The sequence below is a fragment of the Lissotriton helveticus genome, chromosome 9 (assembly GCF_964261635.1).
Source record: "Lissotriton helveticus chromosome 9, aLisHel1.1, whole genome shotgun sequence".
Classification (NCBI taxonomy): domain Eukaryota; kingdom Metazoa; phylum Chordata; class Amphibia; order Caudata; family Salamandridae; genus Lissotriton; species Lissotriton helveticus.
In genome coordinates, this window is record NC_136070.1 from 426,872,274 (window position 1) to 426,887,102 (window position 14,829).

The 14,829-nt window shown below is 44.4% G+C and overlaps 1 protein-coding gene across 1 annotated transcript in view; it reads left to right on the forward strand.

Annotated features, from left to right (window-relative positions):
• Positions 1 to 2,818: 2,818 nt before the first annotated feature.
• The window catches only part of RCOR1 (REST corepressor 1), a 523,596-nt gene continuing 511,585 nt past the window's right edge, over positions 2,819 to 14,829 (forward strand). The window contains exon 1 of the mRNA XM_078660219.1: positions 2,819 to 2,876. The gene's annotated coding sequence lies outside the window, so the exon portion shown is untranslated. The remainder of the gene's footprint in view (positions 2,877 to 14,829) is intronic.

Sequence of the window (14,829 nt, forward strand, 5' to 3'; positions counted from 1 at the left end):
GCCTACATGACTGCATGTGTTAGTGTCTATATGTGTGAATGAGTGCCTGTATGATTGAGCGATACACAGTGTATGGATGAGTGAATGTGTGTGTGAGTGAATGTATGATTGAGGGAGTTGTTGTGTGACTGACGGCAAAGGTGAGATACTGTGTGTGTTATTGCCTGTATGAGTTAGTGATTGGATGGGTGAGAGTATGCAAAAGTGGGTGACTGGGTATGTAGTTGCTGTAGGGATGAGTGAGTGGGTAGGTAAGTTTGCTTATAAGTTAGTCACTAGATCTGAAATAGCGGTATATCTGACTGAATGGAACTGTAAGGGGCTGTATAAGTTGGTGACTGGCAGTGCGAGAAGTCGTGTGGGTGAAAAACTACCGGTGTGAGTACTTATATTGGTGAGTGAATGTGTGTCTAAATACCTCTGTGAGTAAGTCAAAAGCTATATCAGTGTTTGCATCAGTGTGTGACTGGGTGTATTATTCTGTGTAGGGGTGTAATAGTATATAGAACAGTGTGTACCTGGGTATATCATGAGCGCCTAGTGGGTGTTGTACTCACGACAGACACAGCCATAGGTTAACGTGTGTGAAAGTAACCAATGGCTGTGTCCATCGCCGCTGGCAATCACGTCTGTCGCATACAAGTACATGGCGGTTTGCAACAAATTCACTTGCTTACTAATACTGCAGTCATCAAGACCTCCTCTACTTTTGATGCTTTTTCTGACCTGTGGGAGCTATGATGGCATGAGTTTCTGGGGAAAGAGGCCCTGCCTTCACACCTGAGGAGCTGGAGAAGCTGGCAAGGGAGGTCCTTTCCCTGTATGGCCAACTCTATAAATTACCAGAGGAAGAGGTACATGCTTGAAATGTGTATATGAATCTGACTAAAATTTACATTTTTCTTGCAATACAGGCTACAATGTCAATATGAGTTCCTTCCTGAAGTGTACTGAATGATGTGAAGTGTCACATATTTAGTTCATTACATAAGAAAATGATCTTGGGGATGTACAAGGACTTTCAGACAAAAATCAAAACGCCCTATTAATTAGTATTTGCTGTGTGTTCAAAGCTCAAGATAATTATGATGTATATGTAGAGATATATCCTTGTATAGTTTTAAAATACATGTGAAATGCATTAATTTCACATCATGTACATCTGAAAATACATTCTAATGTATTTACAACTGTACATATACATGTTTTCTGTTGCTACCAAATGAAATGTATGTTTTCTATGTGTATAGTGCAACAAGACCCTTAACATAGATCAGTGGTCTTAAAACAGCAGTTTGGGAGCTACCAGTAGCTCCCAGACCCCTCAGGAGTGGCACACAGTCTAGACATAAGTCATTAGATGGGCACAAGGTCAGTTTTCCATATGAAAGTTAAGGAAAGGCTGTGTTCATGTGACATCATGATCAGCATGCTGCAGAAATCAGGGCCTGGCAATGAGCAGTGCTCAGTCAGAATCATGGCCGGGCGGGGTTGTCACAAATGCAAAGCACTGAAGCACTGAGGCATTGGTGTAATTAACATTGGTTCCTTGACAACAAAAGTGTGGAGTTGTGTGCACAAAAATGCCCCTGTATGCTAAGAAATGGATGACAGTTGAAATGAAGAGCTACCTCACTTCTTGAGGAAAACACTTCATTTCATTATGACTTTCATTCAGATGCATTTCCTTTCCAAACTGCAGGCTCCTTACTCTCAGTGTCTAGTATTCACTATGCCATATGTACTAATGCAAGACACAGTCCTGTTAGATGTGATATTTTTGCAGTGAAGAGAAATATTCTGCCAAACACTTCTTATCATTGCACATTTTTTTGCACTTTCAAACATGTCACGTCTAAAAGAAAAGAGCTGTGTCTTGCATTAGTGCTGATGGCACAGTGTATATTGGCCACTAGGAGGAAGTGGGCTGCAGTCAGATAGTGCAGACAGTGAGTCTGTGTGGTAAAATCTTGTGACATAGGACACACTTTTCCCCGTCTCTGGTACTGTTTTATGATTGACAAACAAACAATTGTGTGTCCATTTGAATTGGGCAATTGTATGGTGCAGAGAAAAACACGTCTTGGCATGGAACCATTTTCTGCACTTTCACATTCCCCAAAAACAATTAGAAATACAAATGTATGTTTGTGTCATCTATGTAACAGTACCATAAATTGTAAAAAGTGTGTCCTGTGCCACAAGATTTTACAATACAGACTGTGTCATCCGTACAATGTTAGCCCATCTATAGGTACACATGTTCATACACAAGCAAAGAGCACACTTGCACTGACACTTATTGCAGACCTTTCATAGTGCCCTTAGTGATAGTATGTACTCCCAACCAGAGTATCTGGCTCTATGGACTTCATGCATCAAGTCAAAGAAGCCTGTTATAAGAGGGTCTACTAAAAATGTGTAAGTTGCTTGCCATTGAGTAGCTCACAATGTTTTGCAATGATCTGAAGTAGCTCACATCACTGGAAATGTAGGTGACTCTGGCCTCCATGAGTGTAGAAAGTGACAAGGGATGAGGGCAGTCAACAATTCACTACAAAAGTGTGCATTTAGATATTTGTTTTGGTCAGCATGTAAAGATGCACAAGTGGTATATTAACTTATGAGTCATGCTTGGGATAGTGTAGAGAAATTGTGTGACATCACTTTAGACAAACAAAAAGTCATAAACCCATTCTTTTTACTTTCTTATCTTTTATCCTTACAGATTAATGCCCATCAGAAGAGAGACATCTGGATGGCAATCGCCAGGAAGGTGTGGACCCTGGGGGGCTACAAGCGGCATAGCATTCACCGCAGGAAGAGGTGGGAGGACCTATGACGCTGGACTCAAAAGTCTGCTGAAGTCCAGCTCGGTGAGTTCTTCCAACATGGGAAGCGTGTGTGCTGCACACTGGCCCGTATTCTTGTGGTGGCCTATCTGGCAGTTGATGGGCACTTGAGAGCCCAACAGCAGCAGCAACGTTGTAAGTTGTAGTGTGAGTTGAATATGTTTAACATTTTTTAGTTACAGCAACTATTTTCGACATCTGCATGAAGGTTGACACATTGTGAATGATCTAGGCTTAACTCGAATACAGGTGACATAGCTTACAATGCAATCATGATACAGTGGATGTTCCAGACGTCACCTTGATTAGTTGGTTTCATACACACACCAGAGTGAGCAAGTGAGCCAGATGTTCTAATACCATCAGATTCAATGGCTAGATTTTAGTTTCAATACACATCCACATACACATCCAAAATGTGCTGTGAATCATAGATATATGATAATTCTTATAACAAGTGACAGTTTTGCATGATGTCTTTCTCCTTCCCAAGTGTGGATGTAAGCCAGTCTGGTTTCTCATAAAAATCTGTGGAAGGCCATCACATTTAAGAACAACACAGACAGCAATGTGTGCACATTGGTGATACACAAATCCCTTGATCATTGTCTTCTCTTGTGTCCAGAGCTAAATCTATGATGGGGTCAGAGGGAATGCTTACAAGGCCTTTTGGTGATGGAATTTTCCATCATATGTATATAGTGATTTCCCGTCTTGGGAATGCAGAATCAAGCCCAAGTTATGACACAACAAAAACTTTCGCATATCTGGGTGTTATGTTCCACCAAGAGGACATGTGGGCACAGGCAATAAGATTTAAAACACTTAGTTTCACTAATACTATATCCGCGCTCACCCAGTTCGCGAAAAGATTAGGGCTACGACCACCAGTGGAACTTTTACAAATTTATCAGGCAAAATGTACTTCCACCGCAACTTACGGGTCAGGAATCTGGGGTAATGCAAATACTAACTCCCTACAAGTAGTGGAAAATAAATGTGTAAGATATTTATTGTCTGTACCAAGAACAACACCTGCCCACATATGTCATGCAGAATTGGGATTAACATATCTGACTGACATCATTAAACTTGGGCCAATTTTATTGTGACATCGTGTATGGACTAAAGAAGGCATCGTGTTGGACTAAAGAATAACCGACATTAAATAGGGATGTTTTAAAGGATATTTTAAAATTGGAAAAAGTTTTAAGGATTCCCTGGATTCGTTATGTTTCTAATTTTATGCACAATATACTACTACTATAGTAAAATACTACTGACCCTGAATCGTTGCACTCAGTAAGCAGGAACGAACTGAAAAAAGAAGGTATCGCTATGCTGGAAATAATGAGGCTGACAACGGAAAGTCTTAAACCCTCGGTACTAGCTTACCAAATGATTTTAAGTGTTTTTAAAATACAGCCCTATCTAGCCATAGTTCCAGCAGGGTCCGATAGGTTCTTACTAACAAGATTTCGACCCAGTATATTTCACAGACTCACTAGCTTTCCTAATAGGAATAATTGGAGTTGCACTCTGATAGCTTGTCCTTGTGATGATTGCTCATGTCAAAAGTGTGGATTCGACCAATGTTAAAAATGATGGGACTTAGGACTTGTCGACCTGCGTATATTGCACTGCAAACCCTGGACAAAGCTGATATTATCTGGAAAGTTGCGATGTTTTTGAAAAGGACGGTGGCCTATAGGAAGAGCTTAGTGATTTCGTTAAATGTGGATGTCAAGTCTGTAATCCCCGACTATATTTATATTTTTTTAACTTTCATATATGATTGATACCAATGGAGTTAAATTTTTTATATTGTCATTTTGATTATATCGATGTATGTACTGCTTTTATGATTGCACAATTTTACAATCGAATAAAGCTTTTTTGATTTGATTTGACTCATTAGTCAAAAGTAGAAATCTATCATGGTGTAATATGCTGCACGTTGTGAGTTATCTTTGGCTCTTTGAAATGATCATGATATAGGTACCAGTGTATGTATATGTGATGTGATGTTGTACCAATTTCTACCTAAAGGGCAAGCCAACCTAATTTGTGACAGCAGTTTTTACACTAGTAAAGGTTTTACCACTCATTACTAGAGAGATTTATGAGTCAAATGTGAAAATGTTTATGTTATGTACTGGAGTGTATTAGCAGTGTATCAAGGCATATGTATTTCCTTATGCTGTTGATGTAAAAGGACAATTCAGCCTACAGAGTGTTACAAATAAATCTTCTCCAGCACATGTATTGACATAGTGCATGAGACATTTATATGCTAGTTCAGTACAGGGTGCATATAGTCATTTAGACATGCGATCTATACTTCAGTAACTTGGAGTAAAAGCTAGCATTTTGAATCGCCCACACAAGGCAAAAAGGCTTTCAGTGCATACAGATTTTGGGAAAACATTGCAGTATTTGTTGACACACATTGATACATGTATACCATTTTTGTGAGTACAAAACATGCAGACTTTTTGTGCTTGTACATACACTGTTCATAGGTATTTCAGGTTGATATCCTTATGCATTATCCTATGCAAGAAAGTCCAGACATTCAGAGGTGTTAGACGGTTCCTGGAGAAATGTAATGGAGAGGAGAGAGACAAGATCATCCATGATATAGGAAATTGATACACAAACTATGGCCCAGGGGAGGCATACGTCCCCTTGACCTTTACATGTGGCCCGTGGGGGGGCATGGCCAACCGCCAAGCATGGTGGACGCGAGGTAAAGGACATTCGAGCCGGGCCCTGACACTACGGCCATAATTCTGACAACCACTGACCACCCGCGCTCAACAAGTGGCGCCCTGGCAGCAGGGGTGACCGGGGGGGCTGCGACCCCGGAAAAGTGTGGTTCGGAGCCCGAATCCGCCCCGAACGGCTTAGCGCTGCCTGGAGCTGAGCAGCGAGTGGAGATGGAAGAACACGATGACGCTGGTGTGGGCTGCGAACTGAATGAGGCAGGCGATGTGGATATACAACTTGCAGTGACCAGCGATCCTGCTCGCTCTCGACTTCGATGACTGGAGAGCCAAAATAAGAGGAGTGCACAGCTGCCGTAATTTTCCAGGTACAAGCACCCCGGCAACGAACAATATGGCGGTGGAGCTAAGGGACATGAGAGCAGGGACGACAAGCGAGGGACGTCTGTACGGGGCTGCAACCTACTACACCCCCCCCAGGTAATACTTGGTGCCACTGGGACGATCATGGGATTGGGGGGCACCCTGCATGCCTGGAGTGCGAGGGGAGGACAAAAGAGTACCTCTCTGGAATTGTGTACTACGTCACGCCAGGCCATTTGTGACACTCCAGATCAGCCGGACAGGAATAAGGGAGCACCCCACTGAGAGTTGCATGGTGAACACGCGCAAGAGAAAGACACGCACAGATGCTGAGAGGCTGCCGTGCCACAGGGTGCAAGCGGAAGCAGGGTGGTGAACTTTCCAGCGAGAGCTCCACAGCAAAGCTAGGTGAATAATAAGGGCTACTGCAGGGATAATATGACGACACGCAGAATTGTTTCAGGTGCGTTTGTGAATGTGGACATGCCTCTGTGCACAGATTACTGATGGGCTTCAGAAGATCAGTTGTTCATGGAGTACTGCCCAATATGCGTAGTGGAACCACCTGCTAAACTCGTTGGGGCAGCAACAGAGGGGCACAGAGAAGCGGACACCGTAGAGAGGTCCCTGAGGCTGCAGACGCTAGACACAAAGAGAGTCTTGCGAAAGCACGGCACAGCTGTGGACCACAGGATACTATACGCATCAGCGGCCGCCTTTCCCATCCAATCCAAAGCGACTGTTCAATGAGGAGAGACTGGGGGCACTGCTGGCAGGGCTGATCGGATAGTGCTACAGTTCTTACGCCGTTTACAACGAGTACCATCACGGCGCTGGAATAGTAGTGGGCCGCCAAGGGCTTTGCTAAGTGGAACTTCAGTGGTACACAAGGCCTGGGGTCCTAATGAAGTGTGAGTCGAGCTCAACAAAGGAGCAGACACAAGGTTATATCCGGGATTGACGGCATTGGCGCTGACAAGGAATCAGTTTAGGAGTAATAAAGTGATGCTCGCCTGTGTCAAGTGAGTAGTGTTGCAGTGTACCTACGAAGGCGCCGCCTATATTGAGTCATTCTAATCATGGGGCATCTCAAAACCAAACAGCTGGATCCCCCACCCCCCAACAACCCGAATGGTACTATACAGGACACTCCGATGCATAGTCCTGACCTGGATGTGGTCCCGCATATGGAGCCAAGTCGCCAGCATGACAAGCTGGACTTGATCTTAAAGGAAATAAGAGGCTCATGCACTGCCATAGAAGCTCAAATCTGTACATTGTCTACAATCTTCACCTTGCTGAAGGCAGACCACACGAAACTGGCGGACAAGGGCAAATCTAATAAAATAGCCCTGGATGACCTAATACCACAATACACAATACACCTCTCAGATAGAACAACTACAGCGTCAATTGAAGGGATTACAGGACAGAGTGGATAATGTGGAAGGACGGTCTCGCCGCAATAACGTCCGCATATTGGGAATATCGGAAAAGAGCAATAGAACCAATCCCACCTAATTTGTAGAATAATGGCTGTGAGACCATCTGGCAACGGTGGGCCTCACAGAACACTACAGCGTAGAACGGGCTCACAGAGTTCCACCCAGGCCTCCTCCCCCAGGTGCGCCGTCCAGGCCGCTTATAGCGTGGATATTGAACTATAAAGACCAGGATACAGTACTGCGCACTGCCAGGGAGAATGATCCAATAACATTTGAAAACAAAACAATTTCTCTCCACCCAGATTTTACCATGGCGGTCCAGAAGGCGAGAGCTACGTTCCAAGATATTAAAAAAAACCCGGATCCACAACTTGAAATATGCGCTGTTGTTCCCAGCTCGCTTAAAGGTTACTTACGATCAGAAAACCTTGTTCTTTGATAACCCAGAAGAGGCAGCGGATTGGGCGGAAATTACCTTATCACCACCTGTGTCACAACACCCCTCCCAATCAAGTCGGCAGCAGTAGACCAAGACACGATGTGTGCGATGTGACAGGATGGATACAAAGCGACACACCGGACAGGGCATGAGTGTAATACCCTCGCAAGAGCAGATTTCAGAAAGCCAAAGAGACGCTATACTGACGGGGGTGGCACTGGTGGCACACGATGCTCAATCAATTGTGGAGACGGTGGACTCTTCGGTAGATGCCAATGCCCACGTCGACTCGGAGAGTAGCATGGCGCTGTTCTCCCTGGTTACCCCTCCAGTCTGTCAATGACTATGTGGGTTGAATGCAGCGGTTTTTTTGCTTTCAGGCTTGTCCTCTTTGCCAGATGAGTATGAAACACTGTATAATTTGACACTCGATGGTCTTGTTGTTCACTGTAATGGTATCAAGATAGGGCTTCGGCTGGAGCGCTACAGAAGTCAAACATTGGGTATAGTGTGAAATACGGTGAGAGGCTGGTGGTGGTCACTCCCCCCCATGGCGAACACACCAGGTTATAGAACTTACAGAGTTCCTGTAAAACTTTTCTTCATGGTTTGGTCCTCTAGTGTTTTATGGGGGAACCTAGTATTGGGAGTTTCAACGGGGTATACGGACTCAGTTACATTCAGTGGATATTATGGTCGGTACACAGGGACCTTTGTCTCTGACAGATTGTTTTATAGAGAATCCCATGACACAGCCCAATAAGTATACGTACACATCCTGGAATGTGAGGGGCTTGGGCACCATCCATAAGAGGCACAGAATACTGGCGCAGTTAAATCGTAGGAAGGCACATATTGTATTCCTCCAGGAATCCCATTTAATGCATATGGAAGCCACTAAGCTCCAAAAGAAATGGAGAGGTCAGTTATTTTTCACATCCTACTCTGCGTTCACTCGTGGGGCTGCGATCTGGATCAGAAATGGTACCCCCTTTACATTATTAGAGCAAAGAATAGACTCCAACAGGAGGTATAGGCTTATGCATGGTGTGCTAGACGGGGAACACATAGTATTAGGGAGTCTCTATGCCCCAAATACTGAAAAGGACAAGTTTCTCGAGACTCTTAGCAATGTATTGGTGGGTTGGGAGGGGTACCCATGGGTTTTGGGAGGTGATTTTAATGCAGTGATGGACATTGACATGGACAGGTCACATCCCCTGTCCAGGGCACGGGATGCAGAAAACAGGCAGATGCCCTTCAGACCTGGGCGTTGGGTTGGGGTATAGGAGATATATGGCACAAGGTGCACCCCACTGATAAAGAATATTCTTTCTTCTCGGCGCCGCATGGGCTGCATACCCGTATAGATAGGATATTCTGTTCACTGAATCTACTGGTAAATGTTACAGATACTATGTACTTAGGCAAAACCTATTCGGATCGCAACCCACAAGAAATCATACTGTTGTGGGGGAAAGTTCCAACACCAATAACAACCTGGAGATTGCACCTCTAACTGTTGGAGGACCCGGTGTTTCAGAGTGCCCTTTCTACGGCTATACTCTATTATTTCACTGACAACACAGACAGCGCTAGCACGCGCCAAATTGAATAGGACGCATTTAAAACTGTGATACGGGGTGGCAATTAGTACAAAGTTGGGAGCGGGCATAGTTTTACTTGACAAACTCAAAGAAGTGGAAAATAGGCTGGGTAAACTATAGCAGGAGGCAGTATCAAATGATACGTGTAAGGAAGAGATGCAAGAGATGCACATAACACACGCTAAACATCTAGAAGAACTTTGTATTTTAGATTACCGCTTATACACACAGAAACAACATGCAATCGCAGACAGGGTGGGCCAATTACTTGCTAGAATTATTAAAGATGTACCGTCAGTGTCTCCTATTCTTGAAATGAATACTCCAGAAGATGCTGTTGTACGCACCCAATTAGAACTCAACAATGCCTTCAAACATTATTATGAACAGTTGTATGCACCTTCGGAAGAGGCTGATGATGATGAGTAAGAGTCCTTCTTTGAGGGACTACATCTCCAACAAATACTAACTAACATGGAAATAAAAGCAGCGATCAAGGCTCTCCCTCACAATAAAGCACCGGGTAATGATGGATTACCCATAAAATTCTATGCCACTTATTCTGAGTTATTAGTTCACCATCTACAGAAATTGTATAGTGCAGCATTAGATGGTGGATCGCTTACGCTCACCACATTACAAGCGACAGTGGTCTCGCTCCTGAAACTGGGCAGGGACAGTAAAGATATGGCAGGTTATTGACCCCTCTCCCTTCTTAACACTAATTATAAGATTCTGAGTAAGTTATTGGCAAATAAAATTCTGCAGTTCGTCCCTCGACTGATACACACTGATCAGTGTGGGTTTGTACCGGTTAAGTGTACGGCTCTTAATATTAGGAGACTCCACCAGGTGATGTCTCATACACCCGCAGCTGCCCATCTACAGGGCAGCATTTCCCTGGACCTATGTCAAGCATTCAACTCCCTGAAATGGTGATATATGATAAGTACCCTCCCAAAGTTTGGTATTCCAGAGAATTTGTGAACTGGGTGAGTCTGCTGTATACGAACCCCAAGGTGCGTGCACGTACAGGTATCCACATCTCGTAACAATATCAGATAGCGAGGGGTACTAGACAGGGGTGCCCGCTCTCACCATTATTATTTATTTTAGCATTGGAACCTCTACTTCTTAAGCTCCGTACTATGGCGGGACATAGAGGGGGACAGATAGATAGAGAAGTACATGTCGTTTCAGCATATGCTGATGACCTCATGTTATACTTCAATAATTTGGATGAGGACTATGACCCCATCTTCACACTTTTTATTACATTTCAAAGGCTTTCAGGTCTTACCATTAACGAAAACAAATTGTATGTATACTTTTTTAATGACACGACAAGTGATGAATCAATTCGCTTTGGATGCTGGACATTTCAAACAGCGACCGTTACTTTTAGATACCTGGGCATCCAGATCTACAGAGAGACGGAAGGTATTTTGGACGGGAATCTGAACAGAGCTGTTGCGGCGCTTATAGAGCAAATAAGATTCTCGACTTCTGACTATCATCATTCCACTACAGGTGTTTTAAGCTACTGGACTCTCTTCTTATTGAAATAATATGGGAGACTGGACGTAGACGCATAGGACTTACTAAATTACAATTGGACACAAAACAAGGGGGACTGGGAGTTCCGGACCTGAAGGCTTACTGCTATGCAGGCCAGTTGCAATGGTTGGCGTACTATCTTGCAGGCCCCAATTTACAGGATATTGCTATGACTCACCAGGCATGGGAGCGAGGAGAACTAAATGCAATGTTGCTACACAACAGCAGAATTCCTCCGACAGTGCCGCCGCTGTTAAGGACTGCATTGTTGTATTGGAAAAAGGCAACGCGCTACACAAAGATACTGACACCTTAAGCTCCTAATATACCCTTACTGGACTCCCCGTACCATCAGGGATGGTAACTCTTCGACATATAGCGGCATGGGCAGAGACGGGGGTGACCACACTGGGCACTTTCTTTACGAACGGTACCCTAATGAATTACGATACATTCGTGAGAGAACAGGGAGTGCCGAATAGGTTATTTCTGCTCCATGCCAACATCTCTCGCCCAAACTGTCTGGGCCCCAGAGGGAGCAGAATCACCAACACACGCACTAACACACATGCAATATTTGATGGGCAATGGTAGACACTTGACGAAATGGTTGTACCGGGGTTTTCGTACACACACTTTAGTGTCATTCTAGACCACCTGGGACAATGGAACACAGATATTGGCTGTGCGCTCACTGATAAAGAATGGGAGACACAGTTAGACTACCCAAGAAAGGTATCCAGGAATCCAAAAATTAAATTTATACAGCTTATGATTGTTCACCACGCCTATTTGATTCCGCACAAATTAAGCTTAATATTTCCAGATATAACGGATAATTGTCCCCGATGCCACTCCTCAAATGCCGCTTTACTGCATATGTTATGGGACTGCCCGAGGCTGACCCATTACTGGTCATCAATACAAGAAATAGTGAATAGTGTTGCCCTAATGCGGAACAGTAGGACATTGGAGTATTGCCTATTAGGATTGGGGCCAAGGGGAAAAAAGGGAAGCCCTGTCTGCAAATTTGCTAATCTGGCTATGATATTGACTAAAGGAAATATAACTATGCGATGGAAGACTACTAGATCACCTTCAATACTGGACTGGTATAATGAAGTGATAAGATGGGATAGGGCAGAAGGAGCTGAGCTAAAGCGAGAGGAGCAGAGGGGGTTACAGAAGACACCCATTTCGCTGAAATGGAACACAATGCTAGAAGACTTTATGGCTATAGATGTGCAGGCATAGTAGTGGGACACACACATACGGCATAGGACCATCCAGAACACGAGGATGGATACAACGTGGGATGGTGTAGGCCCTACAAATAGAGCCCAGGCTGAGGAATGTAACTGTGTTATTGTGTATAAATGTTTTATGCTGCAGTGCTGACTGTTAGGCATGTATAAAAATGCATGCCTGAGTCCGGGGAGGCATGGGCGGAATAATTCACTGCTTGTTTTACTTACTACAATGCAATGTATGCGCTGGGAACAACTGTTTATGAGACTTGTGAAGTTAAGAAAATCAATAAAAATATGTTTAACAAAATAAAAATACATGCTGCGCCGTGGTCAATGGCAGCAATGGGCGGCTGCATACTGATTCAACACTAACAATACAAAAATGGTAAATAGACAGGCAAGCATGTATTTCAAGGTTAATTGGTGTAAAAGAGAGGACGTAACTAGAGAGTCCTGTACTTGATATCTTGCAGCTAAAGTGTAAAACTAAGACAGTCTCTTCAAAATTCAAAAAGTGTATTTAATTCACATGCAGAACCTTTTCACCTTGGTACAAGTGATTATATCAGTGCATTGAGAAGCATTGATTTAAAACCGATAGTTTTCAAATATGAATTTAGAAACTTTAATTCTTCCCTCTGTCCTCACAACAATGTCAATACTGATCTAAAGAGGCAAGTTAGTTGTAAATGCTCTCTTTGGGTGGCCTGGGTTCCTATTGGACATGAACAACATTATAGTCAAACAAAAGAGAAGGCTTTGTACAGCGCAAACCCTGAAATCATATATGGGATGATGAAGAAAAAGGGGGAAAGTGAAATTAAACAATTGCCTAGCATCACATAACATGGTATAGTAGGAGAAGCCAGAATTAATCCCAGGTTTTTTGTTTCACGTTGTTCAAATTACCCACTAGATGCATATTCTCCACCTACACCCACCTTACCACCTATTCCCCTAAACCTCTTGCCTTGTCACCTTACTGGCACCAATGCGGCCCTTGGGCACATTACAGACCATACTTTTTGGCCCCTGAGAAAATATTTGCGAGCATCAACTGTGACCAAATTTTTTCAGGAAATGTTACCTACATGCCTTCAAATATGATAATGTCTAAACAAAGTTGGAGAGCCTGAAGCAGGTGTAATGTGAAATCTTGTTAAATGTATTGTGATCTAAGTTCATGATCAGTTCCATTTACACAGATACAATTATCTATTGTATATGTCTTCACAGTATCTTTGGCAGAAGTTGAATAAGAGCATGGCCAAGAAGGCAGGAAAGCAGCTAGCTACCGCAGTTCCAGTGCTGCCTCCACTAGCGACAGCGAGAGACCCAGTCTCACGGAGGGTAGGGGAATGCGGTGGAGGTCTCCAGCTCTAGTTCATTTTCTTTGGGAACCTCCACCAGTGAGCATTGCCTAGTGGTGGCGGACCCGCCAGGAAGTGTTACACCTGCATCCTTGTCCACCACACTGAGTCCCATCTCTACCCTCCCTGTTGCTTCCTCCCCATTTGGCCACCCCTGAACTCCTAAAAAGAGTGTTGTCTCCTTTGCCCTAGGTACCTCACCCCCTTGCCCTGTCCCCCTCGCTGTGCTCAGTGAGGAAGCTATTGGGCTCCTACGCACAATCACTGCAGGGCAGTCTGTCCTGCTGAATGCCATTCAGGGGACTAGCTCCCAGATGCAGCAAATAGCAGCTTTCCTGGAAGGCATTCACTGTGGCATGTCTGCCTTACAGCGGTTATGTCAGACTCTGGCCTCCTCCCTGACTGCAGTCTTGCAACCTGCCCAACTTCCTGCCCCACCTTTACCTCCATCCCTTCCCTATCCTCATTCCTCATGCCCAGCCCTGTCCAAAGCACAAACATACATTTGCATGCAGACCCTTCAACAGACCCAGGCAGAACACATTCACACACAGGAAGAAAAAAAATGAAACAGAGGCAAAGATGCATCCACCACACCCACCACCACAGACACACTCACCACCCCTCCACTGAAACACCCACTAACAGTGCACCCACCACCACAGACTCACTCACCACCCTCTCCACTGACACATCTAATGACAGCGCACCAATCACAGTCACATCCCTCACACACACCACCAGCACACTGACAGACAGTGCACCAAGCACCACAACCCCATACACCAGCCCCTCCACTTAGCCCACACCATCACCCTGCACCTCCACAACACACACATCCACATTAGGAAGCACACCTCAGAAAAACAAATGCCAACACTCATCTACACAACACACACCTAGCAAACGACAGACCACAAAACACATACCACCAGGCACTTGCACCCTCAACACAGACAGCAGCCATACCCACTCCCTCTCCCTCCCAAACCTCAACCCCTCCTGAGCTCCCACCCATTTGTCCTGAGAGTATGTCCAGTTTACCCTTGCCCTAATGGCCTCCGCGTCCCAAACCCCTCCCAAAGCAACAAAAAAAAATCTCCCCCTCCTGAGACTATTCCTAAAAAACTGAAATCCTCCCTTCAGACAACCAAACCCACCCCTTCCCCTCCCTAACCCCAATGTTATGGTAAAAAAAGGAAAAAATCTCCCTGCCAAAA